Below are 24,149 nucleotides of genomic sequence, written 5' to 3'. Positions count from 1 at the left end.
GCTTACCGCTTTGTAAATCGATTCCAAAATTTATACGGTTAAGGTAAGTTAGGTTAATATTGTCTTTTATTTTTACCCTTATAAAATTTCAGAACATTTTATTAATTACTTTGGTGATGGTAGACCTAAAAATAAGATCGGTGACTCCGATCTTGGCTGAAAGCCGTGATAGTATAATTTTTATTACTCTTTAACATAACGCGACTTTTCACCCGTATGAAACGCTAAAAAGAATATTCGCTATTAACTACCTAACAGTTAAACCGTTTCTCAATATGCTCGCTTAATTTGGGAATTTTTTTTTGTTAACGGTTTTCAATTAAAGATTCCCAACCGGCTGTATCCCGACTGAAATATCTATTATTTTATATCTATTATTATTTTATCTATTATTTAATATGTATTTCCATTAAATTAATAATATTCCAGTAATATATTTTAAAAATTAAAAAAAAACTGATATGTTCAATGTAATAAGCTAATTTAAAAAAGTATATCTATATAAATAAAAATGTAAATGTTTGTTTGTTCAAAATCTTAAATCTCCGAAAGTTCTTCACCGATCGCTTTGAAATTTCGACACGACGTTGCATTCGAATACGCGCGTGATTTTTATAGCTAAGCCGTCACACCTGTGACAGATAAAAATATGCTTTTTTTTGAAAAACATCGCTATCTGTTGTACGTAAAAGCAACACATGTTATACTACATATTTTACGATTCCATTTTAGTATTTCCGATATATGTGTCTGCTATAGACTAAAAATCTACAGGACCGATTCAAGCACGGGGAAAAAGGAAGAAAGGGAAAAGTCGGAAAAGGGAAAAAGGGAAGAAGGGGAAAATGGAAAAAGAAAAAAGGGAAAAACGGGGAAAGGAAAAACGGGAAAAAGAAATGGAAAGGGAAAGGAGAAAAAAGAAAAGGGGAAAGGTGAAACTGGAGAAAGTGAAAGGAAATGCGATAAAATTAAAATGGGGGAAAGGCGAAAAAGGAAAGGTTAAATTTTGTGAAGATCCCTAATGTTCATTTCGTTAATATTTCATCAAAATTTCAATTATGTTCATTTAATCTGTGTATATACTCAAATACAGCGATAGCGAAGCGTTGCCGGGTCTGCTAGTAATAAATAAAAGTAATCGGTACATTGACGAGGGTAATGTGGAATTAAAAAAAAAAAAAAAAAATGTTTAAGTAACTGCTATAGGGCGATAAAAGTACTGCAACGATTCGTAACAAAATCGAACGGTTTGTAAGATAATGTTCCAGGTAATAATTTTCTCGTAAGATTTGTACTTTGTGTCTTACACATCGTTTGAACTGGCGCAAAATACTTAATTGTGTGTTTTAGTTTACAAATAATATATCATCCGCGTTGTAACGTTGATTATTTTATCATTGTTATATTCATTTTCTTACTCAAACTTAAACATTTTTTTTTTATTCGAAAAGGCTAACTTCGGACAAATATCACTTCTTTCTAGTTTCTTTTTTCTTCTTCCATGCGTTCCTCAATTTTACTGTACGGCTTCGATTTTGTCACTGTCCGTTTTATTCCGGTCCTTTTTCTCTGTCACAAGAACTTTTATTTTGTAAATTATTATTCGGAAGTTATCTTTACCGCAACGATGCTCTTTTTCCAAGCTTAATCTTTGGAGGTCCTCTTTCATTTATTTCACATAATTTGATTTCCTTTGCGTGTTCCAGAGCTCGTTAAAAAATTGTTTATTTAATCTGCTTTGATCCCATCCTGATCATATGTCCCGAGGGATTTAAACTTTCTTTTCTTATCGCTGTTTCTAGGTCTTCTTGATTTTGGTAGATCTTGTATGCTTTCGCTGTTACCTTTGGACCATGGATTCCTTAATAAGCGTCTTTCTTGAGCGATTTTTTTAGATCGGTTAGGTGTTATCTCAGTGCCGTATAAGATTATCGGTCATACTACAGTCGTATAACGTCTTAATTTTGAGATCTTGGAGAGATTCTTCTTAACCTATATGTCTCTGGTGATAAATTTAAGCTTCTTCAGTTTTAATATTCTATCTTAAATCGATGCTTTATCTATTCCTATTCGGTTTATAATCTCTCCTCGGTACTTTTTAAACCGGTTGGTGACATTTATCTTTCCGTATTTAGTTCCTATTCTCTTTTTATGCGAATGATTTGATGTTCATCATGATTTTCTCTCGGTAAAAGATACTGGTAATAGGTCTGATTAACAAGCTATTCCTGTTACTTTTACTTCTGCTATTATTTCTTCCTTCGATTCACCAAAAAGAGCCAGTGCTAGGCGGTCGGATAAGGCTAGGCATCTTATTTTGACGTTTCAAATTTTGGATCCGATCTTCGCACCCGGATCATTCATCTGCTACAATGTATTTTGTCCAAAACCAACTCGAATGAAAATCATATTGCGACTAGGAAAGGTTCGCTTATTTCTTCTATAAGTTTAAATTTAGAGACTGCGTTTGTAAGAGTGTATTTAATGAGGTTGAAAGTTTTCCGGTTTATCTGTATTCTCTCACGAGAAAGAGTATCTTTGCCCAAAGAATCATACGCTTTCTGAAAGTGGATTATAAAATTATAAATTATAAAATCAAAACCAACTTATAAGTAAAAGAAAAAAAAATAGTTTACAGGCTATTTTTTTTCAAATTACATTTTTTTTATGTTCCAGGCCGTAATTTTATTTCATGACTTAAATATTGCTATAATTTGAATAATAGTTGATCGTAAAACAATTTCTCCAAAATCATCAGAACTAGACGAGAACAATGAGGAAAGGTTAGTCATTAGGGAATGTTTTAGAATTTTTTTTTTCAATTCGCACGGGAATAATGACGAGAAATGTTAAAAGCTAATCGAAATGAAAGCTTTATACTTTTTAAAATTTGTTAATTAAAAAGTGTTCCGATACGACATATAACGAAAATTTTAGTAAAGTTTTCAAAAGGCCTTATTTTTTGCTACCCCTTCGGCGAAAAATAAACGTTTTAAGCCAAAAAATTAAAAAGAATGGATTACATAAGAAATTATAAAATAATGCTCTGCGTTAAGGAATCTCTGTGAAAGTCCTCTCTACGCTGTAATCGTTTCACAATCCCTTATGAGATGATTACAGCGTAGAGAGGACTCAGGCTTCTGAAACGATAACCTTTTTCAACTTCAGAATTTACTGATCGTGAAAGTATTCAATTAAACTTTTAACATGTTCAGTTAGATCCCTACTAAATCGTATGACCGTACAATCGTAAAACCGGTGGGATAAATAAAGAAATATTTTAACGGTTAATATAATTATGGAGAGAGGGTTTTGGATATGCGGCGGGGATAGGAATATAGTGTTAAGAATTTCAAGCGACAGTCGAAATAAACTATTTGTTTCTATTCTACTTCGACTGCTTGGCTCAAAACAATCCGTCTTCTTTTGAGCTGAACTTAGAAGTGTATGTAATTTTCTTTAATCGTCATGTATAAGAAAAAATGGCAAAGGCAAGTTCGTTACCGAACAAAACTGTAAGTAAAGTAAAAATGTTAATTTTTTTTATTTTGTGAATAAAATATGATGTGATTTGATAAATGCATGAATGAAAATTATTATTTTATGTAATAAAACGCATTGAATTAAAAAAAATTGTAATGACTTTGGATTGTAGATTAATCATTATAGAAGGATGTCTGTAAATTTATGATTTTCCGTTTATCTAACACATTTTAATAAATGTTTAATAATTATTAAATTTCGAATTTTTAATAATTGGATTATGTGTGTGCGTACGGTATAAAATGCAACAGAAATCTATGTACAGATCCAACACACACACACACGGACACACGCACACACACTTACACAGAGAGAGAGAGAGAGAGAGAGAGTGAGAGAGAGAGAGAGAGTGAGATTGTGTACGTGTATGTTTGCACGTTTTGTATATATAAATAAAACAATAAAACATTTTCAATTTTCCCTTTGACCTCTAAGTTCTAGTGTGGCCTGATTTCTGACCCCCCCCCCCCCCACCAAGAGCTGGACAGTCGAATATCATATGTTCGTTTGACTGGACCTCCCCGCAGATGCACAGCTCATCAGCTGCCAGACGGAACCGAAACAAATATTGATTTAAATTTAAATGTTCGAGAGCACTCGGGCTCCCGATGCCCTTAAAAACGAAGGAGAGGCCATCCCTTCAAATCCTGTATAAACTTATACAAGGACCTACCCTTAGTCGTGGCGTGCCATTCTTGCTGCCATGCTTCCATCGCGAGGCTGTAAAGCCTTCTCCGCAGGCGGGAGATGGGCAACTGTCGAAATTTACAACCGGTGCATTGAGATCACCGTTCCGCTGCGGTACCGACACGTCTCAAAACCGCATCCCAAATATCTCGGCCTCCCTGCCTCTTCGCAATTTCCACATGCCCGGCCGAATCGATTGGGAGAGGCTTTTCCAATACGGTGGTAGCCTCGTAGGAGGTTGTTTTAAAAACGCCATTGCATAAAATTAAGGTTCTGCGCTGGGTAATCCTTAAATTTTGAATAAGTGCTCGATTCATATCTAACCTATGCGCCCAAACGGACGCCGCGTAAGAGGTCATACTTTCGAAGACACCTCGGTACACCATGTACAAATGACGACCTGACAGTCCGTAATTCTTTCGAGCAATCCTCCTAAGTTTCTGCATCATAGAGAATGCGTCTGCTGCTGCTTGCCTAATGTGGTTCTGAAGTAAAGAAGACTTTCCATTAAAACTGCAGAAAATCTTGGTCGTCTGTTTAAAAAATGAGTACAGTCATTTGACAGAGTTCTAGAGAGAAGCAGCTGTATAAATCAATTTAATCTGTTTGTAATCTTTTTACTTATATGAAAAAGCAACTGTATTCTTTTTTAACAGACGATTAAAATTATCAGCAGTTTTAATGAAAATTCTTTTTTATTTCATAACTCTTTTTTTACCGCGTAATTAAAATCATGAAACTACATACTTATCAAATGTAATGCCATTACATCTAATTAAGAGAAGATAAAAAAAATTACAGTTAATAAGACCCAAATTAGCATAATTAGAGAGCTGTCTTATAGGCAACCAGCCTCTGGTCAATGTTGAATCTTTCTACACTAATTTGAAAAGAAATATCTCCCGGTTATGATGAATTATGTAGGTGAAACTCATTAAATTACATTTAAAAGTTTCTGTTATGGCCATATGCCAATAAGCCTATGTTACTCTAGAATATTATAATGTGGCTTTTTAAAACTATGAAAAGTTTGTATTTGTGTGTGCGTGTGTGTGCACACGTGTGAAATTATAAATATGAAAATTATACTTTATTTTCAGTAGAAAGCAGTCTAACAAAGTGAAATTAGAAACTACTCTACAGGAAAAAAGGCAATAATAAATTCTCTGATAGTGTAACAAACAGGCATTTGATGAAGAAAAATACAAAGATTATGAGCCGGAATTGGCAGGTACTTCACCTGGACATGACAAAAATAGCAATCTAGATAAAACAAATAGAAAACAAGGTAACAGAAACAGTGTTGGAACAGTCAAAATGGGAGAGAAAGGAGGAAAAATGAGCAAAATTTCTAGCACTAAAACATATAAAAAGGACTGAAATACAGGTAATGATGAAATAATAGTATCAAAATAATTATTAACCTAGTTTTCTTGTAACAAAGTTTTTATCAGTTATGGTGTGTTTCAAAGGAATATTTAATCTTTCATTTTACATATCCAACATATTCTTTTAAGTGATCTCAATGATGGTTCTAGGTGGACATCTAAGAAGAATCCTATAATTAAATTTGAACCTCTGCTCTGAATTTTTTATTGATTTTTACATCATCAGTCAGTTAAATGGTATGATACAGTCTCCATTCATATCTGTTCTGTGATATTCTTTATCTTTAATTTATCTTTTCCATCTTAAATATTTGGTTATCTATTTTACTTAATTTACTCTTATCAGACATATGATGTAGGAAAAAAATAAATTTTGTAAGTTATTAAAAACAAAAATTGCAGCTTGATGTGCTTCTAATCGATACTCCTTTTTCAAATCATTGAAATTATCATCTACTGCTCCCTAGAAAGGAAGTTTTATTTTCTTCTTTCAAGAATCTAAAAAATATGATTTTTTTTAATCAATTACATAACAAATATTTTTTATAACCTATTTTCAGGAACAAACTTTCATCTAAAAAAAAAATGCTTTATTACAGATAGCATTAGATGTAGTGTTTAACAAATTTTATAGTATTAAATTTCTTTTAAAACATTTGTACGATTTTATTTAATAATTGTCAAATAAATCTACATAAATTCAGGATGGCATTTAATAGAAGGTATGTCTAAAATTAATAACAAATATTATTATTAAAAAGTATTGTTTTATGTATGCAGAGTTACCGGGAGAGGATTACAAACTTATTACTAATAATAGTAATTATTTTTAGTACAATTATTGAAAGAAGTGAAAACAAGCATAAAATTATCAGACTGCATTACAATCCATTTTAACAATTTCAGTCAAATCTCAAATGTTTATCAACCGACTTAACATTTTATTTGATAAAACTAATATTTACAGAGCTATTAATTATTAAAAAAAAAAAAAAAATTATTACCATTCTGGAGTTTTCAAAGGTATAATTTTCAAACTTATTTATTTTGTAGATGTGGTTAGGTACATTTGCACAAAATTTCATTAACATATCTCAGTCCTTTATTGAGATACAAATTCTTATTTAAAAAACATATTTAAAAACATAAAATTCTTATTACACAACATAATAACATTCTTATTTTAAAAACATAAAACCCAGATAGAGAAAAAATGAAGAGAGGTTCGACAGTTTGCTGACACTAACTTTTTTTATTGTTTTGACACCCTGAATCTAAGTTTGACCAACTCCCCAGGAGTGCGCGCGCGCGCGCGCGCGCGTGTGTGTGTGTGTGTGTAGAGATTTGTTATATTAATAATTAAATTAGTGCTAAAGATATTTAAAAAAATGATCACCAATATGATCACAAACAAAATAATATTTATTCCCCGTTACTGAACTTCAGTTGTAAAAATTTGAAAACTACATAAAGTTTCATTTAGATGCAACATCTAATTCTTATGGTAAATTATCAGATTTATTTAGACTATTATTATAATTTATTTAAAACTACTAAACAATGTGATGTAAATTTTCTAAATTTAAGCAGCCAATAATTATAATGAAGAATTAGGGAAAATCTTTTTCCCTGTAATAAGAACTGATCATAACCTATTCCTTATTTTTTGTACCCTTTTGCTATTTTTATTAATTATTTGTTAAAAAAATATGAATGAAACTGAAATATTTTTCACGGGATCATAACTAAATTTGGGAATACTATTTTCCATACAAACTTACTTATATCTAGAAATTAAGATATGTTAATTAATTTAAAACACAAGATAATGCAATCGTGAAAAGATTGTACTGTATCAGGAATTTTATTTTATCAGTACACTTAGAAGAATTTTCCATTTTATAAAACTGATGGAAGAAAATAGTCTAAAACAATACATTAGGTGTTAAAATAATTTTTTATCAAATTATTAAAAAAAAAAACAAACAATCCGATGTGTAGTACATACTGATATTTTTTATGTAGGAAAGTTTCTGTTAATTTAACGTGATAAAACTACATAATTTTAAGAAAGATATCTAGGAAACATTCTGTTGCGGGTAGGATTTCATGGTACTCATGATTTATTTGTAACAAATTTTATTATAGGCTAAAGAGTTTTCATACTTATAATTTAAACATTACACCTTTACAAGAAAATCATAGTTTTCTTGTCTTATATACAAGAAAATTTATATTTATAAAGAACAAGAGAAGTAATGCAAGACTATATATTCATGAAATCATACAAATATGTATCGGCCGACAACCAGCTACATAATATAACTCCATAACTCCATATATTAATCATATAATTAAAAGGTTACAAAGTATAAATTTCTAGTATTTTTCTGGATATCTAGTAATAGGTCACATATATTTAAGATCTAATCTAATTTAAGATTAGATTAGAACATAAGGGTAAGAGTTACCTACAAAAGAAAAAGACAAATATATTAACGTATTGTTATTATTATTATTAGTAAATAGTTTTACAAATTGCATTCTGCTGACAGAATATAATTTTTTTAAATTAATTATTTGTTTTACAGATTCCTTTTTCTTTTTATAATCTCTGTTGAGTACGTTTTTTAAAAATTTCTGCTTCGTCAGACCAGAATTTTTATTTTTATAACTAGGATTTATCTTTATAATTAAAAAATTTTAATTATATTGTTAATTAATTTTTCACAAAAAGTTCATGCTGAAGAAGTAAAGATCTCTGTAAATTTACTCAATAGAAGTTTACAAAACATGAAAAAGCAGCAGGGAAAAAAACATTTTTATTAATTCTAAACAAAAAAATTTATTTCTGTTTAAGCATTCATCTTTTAATAACATGTAGATTTGTCTGACAAGATTGTAACAAATGTACCGGTATACTACTAGTACTGCTATTACTACCACTGCTACTATTACAACTACTCCTGCTGCTGCTGCTGCTGGACAAACAGTATGGTTTACTAATGGACAACAAGTACGGTTTCCGACTGGGCAAGAGCACTAAGGATGCCGTACTAAAGGTGACGGGTATAGCTTCCACTAGTACATGTAAATATGTATCACGGATTTTTTTAAACATATACGTGGCATTTAATAACTTATGGTGGACCTCTGCCCTGCTTCAGATGCACATGCGTAAGTGTACACGAAATGAATTAAAAGTGCTCTAAAGTTATTTCAGACATCGGGCCGTTTCCCTGCGTGATGGCGGCTCCCGTAAGACCTTAACTAAAGGATGTTCTCAGGGCAGTGTTCTGAGTTCCTTTCTTTGGATCATAGAATTCGATTCCATGTTGGGTTTTAGGTTGCCATGTGGTAGTCGTGTCGTCGCTTCTGCTGATAACGCGTTGCTAGTGATTGAAGGGAATTCGCGTAACGAGGTAGAGTTCCGAGCTGCTCGTGCTTGTGAAACACTCCGAATGTGGAGTCTCCAAGATAAAATGATTTTCAGCCCAGAAAAAACCACAATGATGTTGCTTAAGGGCCGATTGGATGCTTCCAACGAATCCGGATGGTTGGTCTACCCTTTCGGTACGTTACGGCTCAAACATACCTGATTGTTATCCTTGATGAGAATTTTCGGTTCAAGGAACATCTACAGTATGTAGCAAGAAAGGCTGCCGATGCTTTCTATGGAATCCGCAGGGTCATTCATCCCGATTGGGGATTGAATTACCGTACCGTTCATATCCTTTACAAAGGTGTCTGTGAGGCTATTATGCGATATGTTTACATCTGTCTGGGCTCACCGCTTGGCTTTTAGATGTTACGCGGACATCTTGCTGCGGGCCCAGCGACTTCTTTAGCTGGCTGTTATAGGCGGTTATAAACAGTGTCGCGGGAGGCAGTCTGTGTTGTAGCCGGAGTTAAACCAACAGATATTTTGGCTAATGAACGTAAGGAACGCTACAAGGTAAATAACCTATTGACATCAGAACGAAGGCAAGAGATTGAGGAGCGGGGTCTTGTGTCTTGGGAGGTCAGGTGGGACGAATATCCCACAGGTCGCTAGAAGCGACCTGTGGGATTTCCTAGTGTATTCCCTATATTCTTTAGTGTATTTATTATTCTTTAGTATATTCTTTAGTGTATGGGATTCTTTAGTGTATTTCCTATAGTATCTGATTTAGGTGCATTTGGGTGGCTCTTCTCCAATCGGTACATCACAAAGTTTTTCTCAGAACACGGTGCCATTCGGCTAGGTTTGTTTGGTAGATTTGAGTCAACGCCCGGATTGCGGGACTGATGATACAGTGGACAACGTCCTCTACATCTGTTCCCTACACGAGGTCGAACGTTCACGAGCTGTTAGGGAACTTGAGAGAATACATTCCTTGCTGGATGTCCGTATTAACTGGATGATGTAGAAGTAGTCTACAGTGGCTGGTTTTCTTCACGCCCTTGCGGTGTGTCGGTCTGCATAGTGAGTTTAATCGATCGTGATATGACTCCGGATTTCTAGGGTTCCGGCTTAGGCATTGGTTTGGTTGGAGATAGGCGCATTGGCATCGTGCCACGGTTAAATGGTGCTGTTTGTGATTCGATTTGAGGCTCCCGCTGGTGGGGTTGGCCGCGCCGCCGGGGTATGTTTGCCCGTGCGACCTGGGGCGTGGCTTCGTCCCGCCGGTGGCAGTCGTGATCGTGACTTGGTAATGCCACTTGAAACTCCGTGATGGGACTGGATGGGTTGTGGGTTTGTCCCTGGCTCCTCCGCAGACCGGAATGAAGTTATATTTCCCTTGTTAGGTGACCTAAATTTGTCGACTTCTTTCGGTGTAGGTCTGAATTGATATGTTGTGTAAGACATAATTTTGATTGGTATGAGTGTAGCACTGATTTACCTTTTGTGAAATTTTCACACTGACCTTCAGATGAGTAGTTTATAGTTTAAAGAGAAACTACTCCTCCTCATCTAACTTTAATAAAGACTGAATAGCATCAATGACTCTACATATTGTCACCATACCAAATTTTGTGATATATGTTCACTAACTGCTAAAAATATTAAGAAAAATAAATCAAACATATATAATTCATACACAACTGCAATCAAGCCCAAGCTATTGTTTTATTTTTGGAATAACAGATCTCAAAACATAGAAAAATATAGAGAAAAACTGGTTAGCGAAAAATTTTGTCACATTGTAATACCTTCAATTACCATAATAAAATATAATAATAACACGGATAAAAAACAGAAGAAAAACATTTTAAAATATTTACATTTCAAAATCTTTTACTTTTATATTTCAGGTGGAGATTCTGGCTTAAGGCAGGACATAAATGATATAACTGATGTTTAATGAACTTACCTTTGTAGTTATATTTTACTGTAAAATTAAAATTAAGTTAAATCATAAGATTATCATTTTAACTATAAGATATACTTGTGTTTTTCATAGTTCAGTTTTTATTTTCTAATTTAGTTAGGTTTAGTTTAATTATAAGTTTCAAAACTTAATACATTTTTAAACAGCTAGTATTAATGCATGAATATTAGAAATTAAAAAAAAAAAACAACATATTTTATTTGCTATTAAATACAGTAGATTTTATTAAACTTGATCCATCATGTTTACAAATTTATGTAGTAATTACTCCAACGCAATTATGACCTTAATAAATACTATGGATGTAATATGTTCTTTTAGAATAAAATAGCTCACAAAATACAAATTTCTTAATCTATAAAGTAAAGAAAGATTAAACAAAAATCTAATCTATGTTTAATTTTCAACTCTTGAATTTATTTTATTTGCTGTATCAATGTTTATTAAGCGTTTAAGAATATTCTTGTGCTGGATTGTGAGTTACTATTCCAGTTTTTACAGAAATGGTAAAATAAACCAAAAATTTGTTGTATTAACTATGTATAGCATGGCAGATATAACTTACTGGACAGTGTTCTGTATATGCAACGATATAAGTCTGTCAGTTGATATTATGCACTTATTTTATGTCAAAATATATTGATTTTTAGTTTTAATTATGTTATTTAAGTAACATGTATTAATTTCTAACAACAAAATTTATTGAAATTTATAAACAAAATGAATTGTTATAAAACAAATAGTAAAATAGTTACAGTTACAAAAAAATATATATAATTAAAAATAGTTTGTGAAATAGTTATACACTGTTATAAAACAAATAGTAAAATAGTCAGTGTATGTGTGGTTTATACATTCACCTGGGGTTGGGTGATCAAGTTATGTAATTTAGTGTGTAAATTTGAATTTATGAGCATATATAGAACATTCTTTTTTAATAATTCTGAATTATTACATATTCAAAATTTTTTTAGATACTTTTATAGATAGCACAACAGTGTTGTATTGGGAAAATCTATTGTGTAGTAGTGAACACAAATCAGATGTTATCTATCCTTTACTTTGGTGCCTGATTTTTCCTATTTTCCCTTCGATGATTTAACAGTCTTTTCATACAAATATCAGTAACATATTATATTTGTATCAATACATTTGTTACTTAAGATATCCAATACATCTAAGGTCATTTTAATTGTATTTAATAGTGTACATATACTTTTAAGAATCATATTTTTATACCTTTTGATATCACCATCTTTACAAACTGATAAAACATTTGAGTTTTGGTTGTTTGTATTTTGATTCTTTCATGAATTATCATATTTTACGTGAAATTTAATAAAAAATAAAATAGTGCTACATTCATTCCTAACATCATTTCTTAGAGGAAGTTACTTACATCTTTATGAAAGTTCAACTGTCAATAGGTTTAGAGTAGACTATTTTGTTTTGCAGTGTTTCAATTAGGTTTAAATTAAAATAAAAAATAATTAAAAAACGTTTATGTAGCATTACATATATGCAACTATATATATATAGTTAATTATTTATACACAAAGTTTTAATTTTTCATAAAAAAGTTATTAAAGCAAAATCATTTGTGTAACTAATTTTATTACCATTCTCATTAATTTAATGTATAAGCATAGAAATTAAACCAAAAAAAAAAAAACATTGAAACAAAAAAAAGGCTTGTTTGGAAAATAATGGGAGGTGTCAGCTACATCCAGAAATGGGATGTCATTAATTTTTAAAAAAAATTTGTTTAACAGTTTTCTTCACAAAGTGAATTGACTCCATTACCTCCCAGTTAGTTATACCCTTGAATTTCTCAGAGAGTGACTAATATCAATGATATATTTATTTCGATAAAGATTAGTGTAAACCTTCAGGAGAAAATCTGTATACTTTTTTTAAGACAAATAGCATTGATATCAGTTGTAAATTATCACAAATCTGACCTTGTACTCCAACCCTTTGGTCAAAATATTTTTACATTTATGGAAAAATTAATAACAATGATAGTAGTTCATAAACAACTACTATTTAATCCATAACAAACCTTAGTCAATCACTGGATAGAAGAAAAATTACATTTTTGAACCTTTTTTGAATGGCTACTTCAAAATTGTTTGATAAAATTGTATTCTAAATAATTGTTTTTGATCTATGATCATTCATCAAGACTTGTTACCAGAAATAAATTTTAGTACTGTTCTTTACAACTGAAAATTTAGCAAAAAGTTTGAAAATAGTGGACAAGAGATTTCATTTTTGGATGGATATTTAAATTAATAATGTTCATCCATACTTCTCTCTGTATTTAAATTTCCTTTTAGTTTCATCAACAATTTAAAAAAATATGTAAATTTTGCTTTAAAATTAATGATACAGGAATTCACTAACAAAGATTAAACAAAAACATTAAATCTTGTTCCTGTGTTATTTAAGGTTCCCTATGTTCATTCACAATGAATTACATACACCTAAGCTTAAACTTAAGCAAAAGTAAACATGAAAGTTCCAAACTCCAAGCTCGTGTTTTATTGTACATGGTTTAATATATGATACAATTTTAGAAATTATGGAACTCCCATTTTGGAATTTGAAGTGAGTCTAGTATGACCAACTTGAAGTCTTGTAATGACAACTTTTTCATAACATGCCATAGCATTTTGTATTTTAATGAAAAATGAGGTACTTTTAATGGAATTATGCTTCATTGTAAGTGTATTCCATTTCCTTATCTATTCCTTTCTTATGACCTGCATGTCATGGTTTTTTTTTAAAGTCATCTAGTCTGACTAAACTAATATCGACTTCTTTCCTATTTGCTGCTTGTTTGGCTGCTTGATCAGCTGTTTCATTCCTGGAATACCGTTGTGACCAGGTGTCCATGAAGATGCATTGTTTCCTGTTGTCTTTGAGATTCTTAACTGCTGTTAAGAAATTTTGCACATCATGTGTGAATATTTTTTAATGCAGTGATTGCACTTAAGGAATAAGAGCAGATAAGCACTATCTCCACACTGCAATGTAAAACAAAGTGAAGAGCTTGTTGAATAGTGTATAACTCTACTGTAAAGACACTGGCTATTTTAGGTAGTCTCCAAAAGTGGAATTCTTCATGTAAAACTAAAGAGCTTCCAATCTCGGTTTTCAACTCATTGGTGAATATATGGGTGTAGTTTTTATATTCGGATATCAATCACTGAAACGCATTTTGAATATAAACATTTGTACTCCCTGCTCTATCTTCTTTTTTAAGTTGACGCAGCCCTCCACTGTTGGCATAGACACTGTGGGGTTTGTTTGCTAGAAACTGACAGGACTTCTGCTAAATCAGTATCATGGTTTCTGCATATTTCCAAACTTCTTATCCCAGCAGGTCTAGAAAAGGTGGGTTTTTTTTTCAGATACTGTAAAACCAAACCATGTTTATAAAAGGAAACAAAGTTTACATGTCTTGGGAAAACTGAAACATGAGTTGGATATCTTAGTAATATAATATTGCTTCTGCAATTCAGCAGCATAATGCCAACTTCTGACAAAATACTGTCAATCGGGCTTGTGTTGAAGGGTTCTGTAGCAAGACTGATTCCCATATTAGTAACCATATAGAGTTTCTTTAGGTGAGATATTTGACAGAGACATACACTAATGATCCGTAATCTATTCTAGATTGAAACAATGCATTGTAAATTTTCAAAAACAGTTCTAAGCCCCAATTCAAGTTTGACTAACGCTTTATAACATTCAGGACTTTCTGACTCTTTGTTACTTATTCCGTTAAGTGCACCACCCATGAAAGATATCTGTCCAAAGTGAGATCTAAGAAAGAAACTGTTTCTTTGTACACAATAATACTATTATTCATTGTCAAAACTGGGCTACTGTAAGCCGATTTTTTCCTACTGAGATGTACACACATATTTTCTCAGTTGAGAACCAGAATCCATTTATGCTTACTATTTTGACGACCTGGTTAATGCTGTCTGTAACTTGTATTTACCATTGGAGCTTTACTGCTGGCATAGAAAATCATAAGGTCATCTGCAAATAAACTTCTTCCAATGTCGGATGATACAGCGGTACTAAGTTTCTTCACTGAGATTGTTAACAAGGTTCTGCTAAGCAGCGATCCTGAGAAACACAATTTTCCAATTCCTGAGCAATGAATATTAGTTTGCAATTGTAACGCAAAAGAATATTTTTTTCCAAATAATCTTTAATGTTTTAAGATGCTGTATCTGTAAGTGATATCAAAAGCTTTTTCTACATCAAATAAGATGGCAACACAGTGTTTGTTAGTCAAGAAACTATTTAATATTTAATTTTCAATATTAATCATCTGGTCTCTGGTAGAATGAAACTTTCGATACTCTGTCTGATGGTGTGAAATCGATTCTTCTTTTTCAACCACAGCATGAGTCGATAGTTTATAGTATGCTCTAAATTTTTCCTTAATGCACACATATGCGAGATGGGATGGTAGCTCCTTGCATCCAAGGGAGCTTTCCCTTTTTTTTAAAATAGGGAGTTATGATCACTTTTTTCCATAATCATGAATATAGTTGTACATCAGAAATCCAAATTTTGTTACACAGTTCTAGTATTTTCTTCCTTGCAGTAACATCTAACATTCTGATCACTTCATATCGAATGTTGTCTGGACCAAGGGCAGTGTTTGCAGTTTTCCTTAGAGCGTAATTGATTAGTCTTCATAAAATTCTCATTATAATACAAATAATCTCGAGTATAAAACAATATTTCATTTTCAGTTGCAGCTTTGTGCTTTGTAAAATCATTGACATAATTTTTTCCCACACTGACAGCTTCAACTTGCAAACTTCTGAACTACATCCAAAGGAGAGTAAAGAATCTTTTCTCAATCCTTAATACAGGTGGTAGGATGGACAGATGGTACTGGTGGTAGGATGATCCTTCAAGTACTGCTTTTACTTTATTCCATACCTCTGTCAAGGTAGTCATCTATCCTGTTATGGAGGAGACATACTTTTTCCATGTGCTCTTTTTCAGTTTAGATTATTCATTTGGATAAATAAATACTGCTAGAAAAATGATACCAAACGGAAATCATTTAAAATTATTATTGATAAGAATGGCTCCAATTAGCAAATAGTATCACCTTATGAGTTCTATTCACTTTTATAAATAAATATTATGCACTTCAACAAATACAATAAATTCCTACTAATATTACTTCATTTATTTTTATTATCTTTTCATACCAGGAATATTCATTTTCAAGGACAAATTAATATAATCACAAAAAGAAATTACGAATTATGGATTTCAGTTAGTAAAAAATATAAGGATTTTAAAAAGTTCTTATTTTATGAAGCTTATTTATTAACTTTTCCACATTTATGCATAGAACTTTTTATTTCTTCATATTTCTATAACTCTATTATCAAAGTTCTTCATATAATAGACTAAATATGACCAAATAAATATAAATTAAATGAATTGAGCACCCAAGGGAATTTTTTAACTACCATTACCTTGAATTTCATATTATAATCTAATATTTAGTTTTCAGGAAATATTAAATATTATGTAAATAACTGAATATTCCAGTTTCTTTTAAATTCATAATTTTTTTATTCCCTTTGATTAAAGGAATAAGTTAAAAAGATAACTAATAACATTAATAATATTAGATAAATAATAATAGTTAAAAAGTTAAAATTACTAATCTGTTTCCATTCAAAATGGAATACAATTTTTACCGTTTTCAACTTCACAAACTGTAATTTAATAATGACACAATATCACAAAATTCCACCACATTATTAATGCACTGAATAAAGTTCAAGGAGCAGAAAATACTCAAAAGTGGTTTGAATCATAGGGTTTTTCTCAGGTATAATGCAACCATTCTTAGTTAATGAGAATCATCAATTAGTTCTCAATTCTTGAGAATGGTTGTACTACTTTAGCATTTAACTGTTCGCATATCAAGTTAGATACTGTTTTGTTATGGTACATAATATACAAACATTTTTAAAACACTTTTTAGAAATATTTTGTCTCTCACCAGTGAACCTGTTGCCCCTTATAGATCTTTTCAAACATATTTATATGTATATAAAAAGTCATGTTTTCAATATGTTGTTTAAAAAGTTAAGAATATCTACGAGCGTAAAAGAAGTTTTGTATTAAATTTAAATTGGTCCAATATTTTTTTAAATTATTCTTTTTAGTATTTCACGACAATTAAAAGCAAGACTTATTTTAAAATGCAGTATTTACAGACTGCATTTATTGATCCCACATCGCATATTTTATATATTTACATTTTGTTTCTATCCGTACAATCTAAATAACTAGTGCTGAAATTACCTCTGAAAATAAACAGAAACTTTATTATGCATATTTATGTCACAACCTAAATTATAAAATATGTAATTTATTCCTATCCTAATCGCTTCTCGGCCTCTGGCCCCGTACTGTGAACTTGCTTTGCAATACCGGTGCGATTTTCTGCAAGAATAGTGTTCTACGTACACGTCGTCGGAGCTGTACAACTATCGGTGGCAGTTAGTGAACCTGATTGCTGCGAAGTGTATACGGAACAGCGGCGTAGTGTGTTGCAGGAGGGCCACCGTTGGCTAAATAAGGACGTTTTCTTTGTGTGTCGGTGTCCCCATTTTCATAGTTTGTGAGGCCAAAGAAAGTTTCAGATCTTCTGACAAGTTCGGGAAGCGAACAGTTTGAAAGCTTTGACTGTTGGTTGTAGGTTGCGTAAAGACGGGCTGCCTTGCTCGGAATAACTAAGCCGAACGCACACCTGTTTTGTGATAGGTGATAGCATTCTTTCAAACTGCAGCTGTAGTGCCTGGCAGTGCAGTTGGTGTATTTTCTCGTTGGTAAGCTGCTATGGAGCAATGCGGGAGAGACTGCCTCGAGGACTTGGTCGGTTTAGCTAAGGACATTGTTACCGGTGACCCCTTCCTGCTGGTCTCCGGACCGAGAGGTTTCTAGAATGGCACTGAGAAAGGGGATTGACCAACTTGACCCGGATATTTTCTATCATCTATTGCCTGTCATAAGAGAGCTGCTTGGCAGATTGTTCTCGGGGTGCCTTAGATGGGGTTGCTTTCCGACTCGTTGGAAGGTGGCTTTGGTGAAGGTGCTCTTAAAATCAGGAAAGGATCCGAATGAGGTCAGCAGTTATCGACCCATCAGCCTCTTGCCGGTAATCGTCAAGTTGCTTGAAAAGCTGGTTGTGGAACGGCTCTGGGAACACATCGATATGTATTCATTTCTAAATCGAGGCTAATACGGCTTCATGAAAGGGGTTGGCACCGAGGATTGCATCTTAAATGCTCTTGCCGGTGTGGAAAGCCGTGACTGTAAATATATTTGGACAATTTTTATTGAGATAGAGGCAGCATTTCCTTCCTTGCGTTGGAGTTCTGTTCTCTATCAGTTGGAACGCCGCAATGTTCACATAGCTGTGCAGGCCGTGGTACGTGACTATATGTCTAACCGTACCTTTGTTTAAGGATGCGCACCTAGTTGTGGAAAAATCAGTCCCCAGGGAAAGCCCGCAGGGTTCCGTTCTCGGTCCCTTGCTGTGGAACTTTGTATTCGACGGATTTCTGGGATTGATATTTCCAGAAGGGGTCACAGCACATGTATAAGTTTATACAGGACCTGGAGGGATGGTATGCCTCTACTTCGTTTTTAAGGTCAACGGGAGCCCGGCTGCTCTCCAACCATGTAAATTTAAACGAATATTTGTTTCGGTTCTGTCAGGAAGCTGATGAGCTGTGCGTCTGGGGGAGGTCTAGTCGAACGAACATATGATATTCGACTGCCCAGCTCTTGGGGGGGGGGGGGGGCAGAACTCAGGCCACCTGGAACTTAGAGGTCACGAGGAAAATTAGCCACTCATAAGCGGCGAGTCAATGTGACGTGAGCTGCATTTTCGGACAGTGTGGGAGTTCCTCGATGCAGTTGCTTTGTTCAACCGGCATCAGTAGTTTAATGGATATAAGTCTCTTATCGCTAGCCGTGGGAAGCTACCCTCGAGAAATGGCTGTCTATCGGTCAAATATAATTCCAAGCGCTATAATATGGTGGATAGGTACTTGCTGCCATTCAGCGACCTAGGCGTTTGCTGACACGCCTAGGTCGCTTTCTGTCCTTGACAGAATAAATTTTAATTTATTGACAGGTCGTATATTTTAGTATGTAGACGGGGTGCGCCTACCCATTTTAGTAATATATGAAAAGTGAGCGGTCGGACACGCAAACGAGTGGTGTAGGGCAACACACTTATTCCGCTCATGTAGTTAGGTAAGCTCTAGGAGTAATTAGGATATCGGTCGGTAAACCGTTTTGAGGAACAATAGCCGTTTGTGGTATGGACATTCGGTCTTATGCTTTAGGGTGATCGAATGGGGTGGTAGTGGGAGAAATGCCAAACAAACCAAAGGTCTCCGCCGAGGTCACGGTCCTCTAAGGAGGTCACAGAGGTCTCCTACCCTCTCGTGCACCAGCGGATTGCACGAAATATCCGGCCAGTACCTCTGCATCGAATTGTGAGGGGAAGACTTCGGTAGGAACCGTGCAGGGAGAGCAAGGCAGTGAATGGCGAGCGAAGGCTGACAGGCTTCTCCCTGCGAAATCGAGGGTGGCGGAGCACAGAGGTTAGCTGGTCGGCTCTGACCCGGAGGATTCCGGGCGAAGCTTCCTTTGCAGAGGTATAGCTCGAGATCAGAAGGGATCGGGCGGATCAAGGGTATGCGGTCCGCTTGGGCCAAAATATCCTTCAAGAAGGAAACACAATTCGGTCGAGTTTCGACAGTTAATCGACTCGTACCTTTTCGAATGTGCCTTGATGGTTTCTGAGCTGACATTGAAATACGAGAGCCTCCAGTACCCTAGGTTCGGTCGTTGATCGACTATCGGGCATGGTGGACCAGGTGGTGGAAGGAGTCAGAGACTTCTAATCGGTAACGGGGAAGGTCCTTGGTGAGATCCACACCTCTTTAAAATGAGTGGTTGAGAGATTGAAAAAGCCTGTCCCCTTCGCTGCAGTAACAGTTGCAACTGGGCCTAAGCGGGTTAGTTCCCCGCCACCAGTTCAGGCGCGGCTACTAAAATTAAGCGGGCTAACGTCAAGATGGTCCCAGTAACGCCTGGTCCGGAGGCTTCGTCTGGAATGACGGAGCTGACCCTGAAGAAAGTTCTGGACCCGCGGAGAGAAACATTTCACATCTCCCGGGTCACAAAAACAAGAGAACATGGAGTGGTCCCGGAGGTCGTAAGTGAGCAGCAGGCAAAGCAGCTGCTGGAGGCCTGTTCTTCTTCAGAAGAACGAGCTGAAGGCTCAGTTGCTGGCCGAGCGGAGGCCTAAAATATTGGTGTATGATTTACCAAGGGCAATTAGGGAGAGGAGCCGGAAATCCTCAAGGCGATACACGGCCAAAATCCAGTGTTGGATATGGCTGTCGAAGACTTCCTCAGAGGGACCAGGATGGTCCAGCAGTTGGGGCGGAAGGAAAAGATCAGTCACGCAATGGCTCTTTGAGCCATTGCGTGACAGACCTTGCCTACGATCCGACAGGTCTTGGTGGCCGGTAGCCGGCTGTTCCTTTGGTGGACCTCTTGCAGGGTTTTTGACCATACAGAAGTACCCCGGTGCTTCAAATGTCAAGGCTTTAGTCACACCTCTCTCCGCTGTAGATCACAGATCGAGATATGTGGATTGCGCCCTTGCAGGTCACAGGACAGTTAATTACCTTAGTACGACCGCGCCTGCAAAGTACGCTTCTTGTCCCTTGGTGAAAGGCTTTGTTGCCGGACACCGTGTCGGGGGCAAACAATGCAGGTCGTACGACATAGCCCGGGCGAAAATCGTGCATAATACAGCATGTGGCGATGCCTGAATTGGTGGAAGCTTTCGAGGACGGTCGTCACCATATAAACGCTTGCGCATGAGACAGTTACACCTGCTCCATTCCCGGGAGGCCACCAATGAAGCCATGAGAATCCTTGAGGAATATGACCTCGAGGTCCTCTTTGTCAAGGAGCCGTACCCAGTCGGGGATAGGGTGGTCAGCTTCTACGGGGATAATGTTATTCATTCTCGTGGGGAATGGGCCGCTCTCTGCGATCATAGCCGGCTCGGACTCGTTGGGTGTCTTCTGGATACCTCAGTTTTCTGACAAGTAATTCACCGTCACCGGGGGTCTCATGACGGTGACCGTTGCTTCCGGGGAGCCGTCCGTTAGACGCAGGCGGAAACCTGGGAAAAGTGGTGGTCCTCGACCGTAGCGTGCTGCGGGCAAGAGTTAGGTCCGCTAGGAGAAGATAGTAGCGTCACCTACAACGGGGATTATTGTTGACCACGTGCACATTGAGGATCTACCAGTGCGCCCGCATTGAGTACGTTCATGCCATCAATGAAGCCAAACTCAAGTTTCGGCAAGACTCCATACGCATGTTGGAGCGTAAACCCTGGCAGCTCGCGAAGTCATGTTACCGGCCAAAGCCATTGTACGTGCTGTCCATTGTTCGATGCGAGTATGGTGGTTGTGAATACACTTTAACATCTGTGACGACTTACCAGGCGTTCCTCAATACTCTGTTTCCAGATCCTCCGGAGGGTGAACGGAAGTCGGCGTTAGGGCGGATGAGACACCATTTCCTGGAGTACCGGCTGTGAACCCTGTTGATATAGACCGAGTAGTTTCTCGAATGGCACTGAGAAAGGCACCGGGGATTAACCAAATTTGAACCGGATATTTTCTATCATCTGCACTCTGTCATAAGAGAGCCGCTTGGCCGGCTGTTCTCATGGTGCTAATGCTGAGATTGCTTTCTGACATTTGGTGGTTTGGTGGTTTTGGTGAGGGTGCTCTTAAAATCAGAAAAGGATGCGAGTGAGGTCAGCAATTATCGGCCCAAGAGCCTGTTGGCGCTAATCGGCAAGTTGCTTGAAAGACTGGTTAAGGAACGGCTCTGGGAAAACATTGATACGAACTCATTTCTAAATCGAGGCCAGTATGACTTCACAAAAGGAGTTGGCACCTAGGATTGCATGTTAAATGCTCTTGCCAAGGTGGAAAGCGCCGACTGTAATTGGTTTACTTGGTATTTCTCCCGCCATCAGCCCATTCGGTCGCCCTAAAGCATAAGACCGAATGTCTGTGCCACAAACGGCTACTGAGCCTCGAAGCAAGCGACCAGTGTTCTAATAGCTCCTAGAGCATTCCTAACAACATGAGCGGACTAAGTACGATTCCATATACTACAGTACAGACTGTCTCCTTCTAGTTCGCGGTAACTCTTGACCGTAGCTGGAAGACCGAGCGCAGGCAGCTTTGTCAACCGCAGAAGGCAGGATGGACATTCAAAATTTCATGATTTTTTGTGCCCAAGACAAAATTTATGCTTCTAAATTGTGGAGACAAATTATTATACAGTCGGCACCCCTTTATTAATTATAAAGGCTGTGTAATCAGCCGAGTTCGAGTTCATAAGTAGCTTGGTGTTTTGTTTGTTGAGAAGTTGCTGTTTAGCAACCACATTGGGCAAGTACCGGCGGACGCCGTCTCTGTGATGCACAAACTTAGGAGGATTGCTCGAAAGGATTACTGGCAGTCGGGCCGTCATTTGTAGATGGTGTACACTGAGGTGTCTTCAAAAGTATGATCTCTTACGCGGCGTCCGTTAAGGCGCACCACACAACACCTGAGACCGGTAACCTCACAACGCTGCTGTCTTCTCCTGTGGGGTTAGGATGTTCATTATGAAACCTACTTCTTCCTCCCCTTTATTTGACTGCGAGGTAATTATTCTATAATTACGTGACCAAAAGTAGTTTCCCTCTTCCCAACGAACCTTGCGAATTCTTACTAAATGTACATCTAACCTACCCATTTCTATGTTTAAATTTTCTAACCTACAAACCTTTTTTAAACTTCTAGCATTCCACGCTCCGATTCGCTGAATGTTATTTTTAATTTTCTGGTGAGCCCTTTCTTAGCAGTCCACACACGGCGATCAGAACGGGGGACTAGTTTACCTCTGGAATGTCTTACCAAGGAAGGCATCATTGCTATATGAAAATGCAGAGAGCTACAGTTTCTTGGAAAAAAGCAGCTGTAGTTTTCCATTGCTTTCAGTTGCGCAGTACTCATATGCATGAAGAGTTAAACATGCCGTTTAACTCTTCCTGACGTATGCCCTTAAGAGTTATTGAAAGAGCTGTTGTCCTCTTTCAGAAATCATTCCTTAATCTGGCTCTCAACAGAACCACTCCAATACGGTTTTACCTTTGGTCCAGTTACTGTGTATCACTGAGCACTCAAGTTCCCTAACCGTCGGCAAGGTATCACGATTCATATAGCGGAGAAAATAATTTATGTTGTTATTATGTTGTATGTTTTGTAATTACGATATTTCGTTTAGTCTTGATCATTAGAAAGAACTTAACTTCCAGATCGCTAACTTCATAAATAGTTTACGGTTTTGTTTGTCTTAAGATACTTTCCTGTTAATATGGAGCGACCCAAACGAGAAAATGATAAAGGAAATAACTGAAAAATTGAGAAAACAAATCTCACAATGCGCTTAGAAAAATAATAAACTTTAATCGGAACCTAGATACGACTACAGAGATAAATGTGCTTTAACTTAATGAATAAAACGGTTGGAAACGTTTTATTAGATATGTCCGAAACCTAAAATAATCTTGTATCAGGTTAAAAATGGCACGGGGATGTAAAAAAAAATCGGATCGTCTAGTTCTCTGTTTGTTGTAGCGCACGCTACTCGAAATTTAAAACGGTATCTGTTTTAAACAAAGAAAATGAGTTTTTAAAAAAAAATTAAAACAAATTAAGAAGAAAATATAAACAGCGGGAATCGTGTAAAGTATTTCGCCGCACCGCGCCGGTGTGGCACCGTGGTCGCATACCGTATGCACCCGTGTATCCTCGCTGTGAATCGTTCCGGGTCGGATCTAGGCCGGTCAGGCCGCATTCTAAGCGCTAGATAATTAATTGGCAGCAGTTGTTATAGTTATAAAGACTTCATCTCGTTTAGGTTATCGGGTCCCTACTATCCGTTAAACGATCAGCCCCTTGTTCGATTTTACCACCTTTTGTCCATGTTTTGT

Source organism: Lycorma delicatula, chromosome 4, assembly GCF_047948215.1.
Source record: "Lycorma delicatula isolate Av1 chromosome 4, ASM4794821v1, whole genome shotgun sequence".
Classification (NCBI taxonomy): Eukaryota; Metazoa; Arthropoda; class Insecta; order Hemiptera; family Fulgoridae; genus Lycorma; species Lycorma delicatula.
This window is presented reverse-complemented; position numbering follows the sequence as displayed.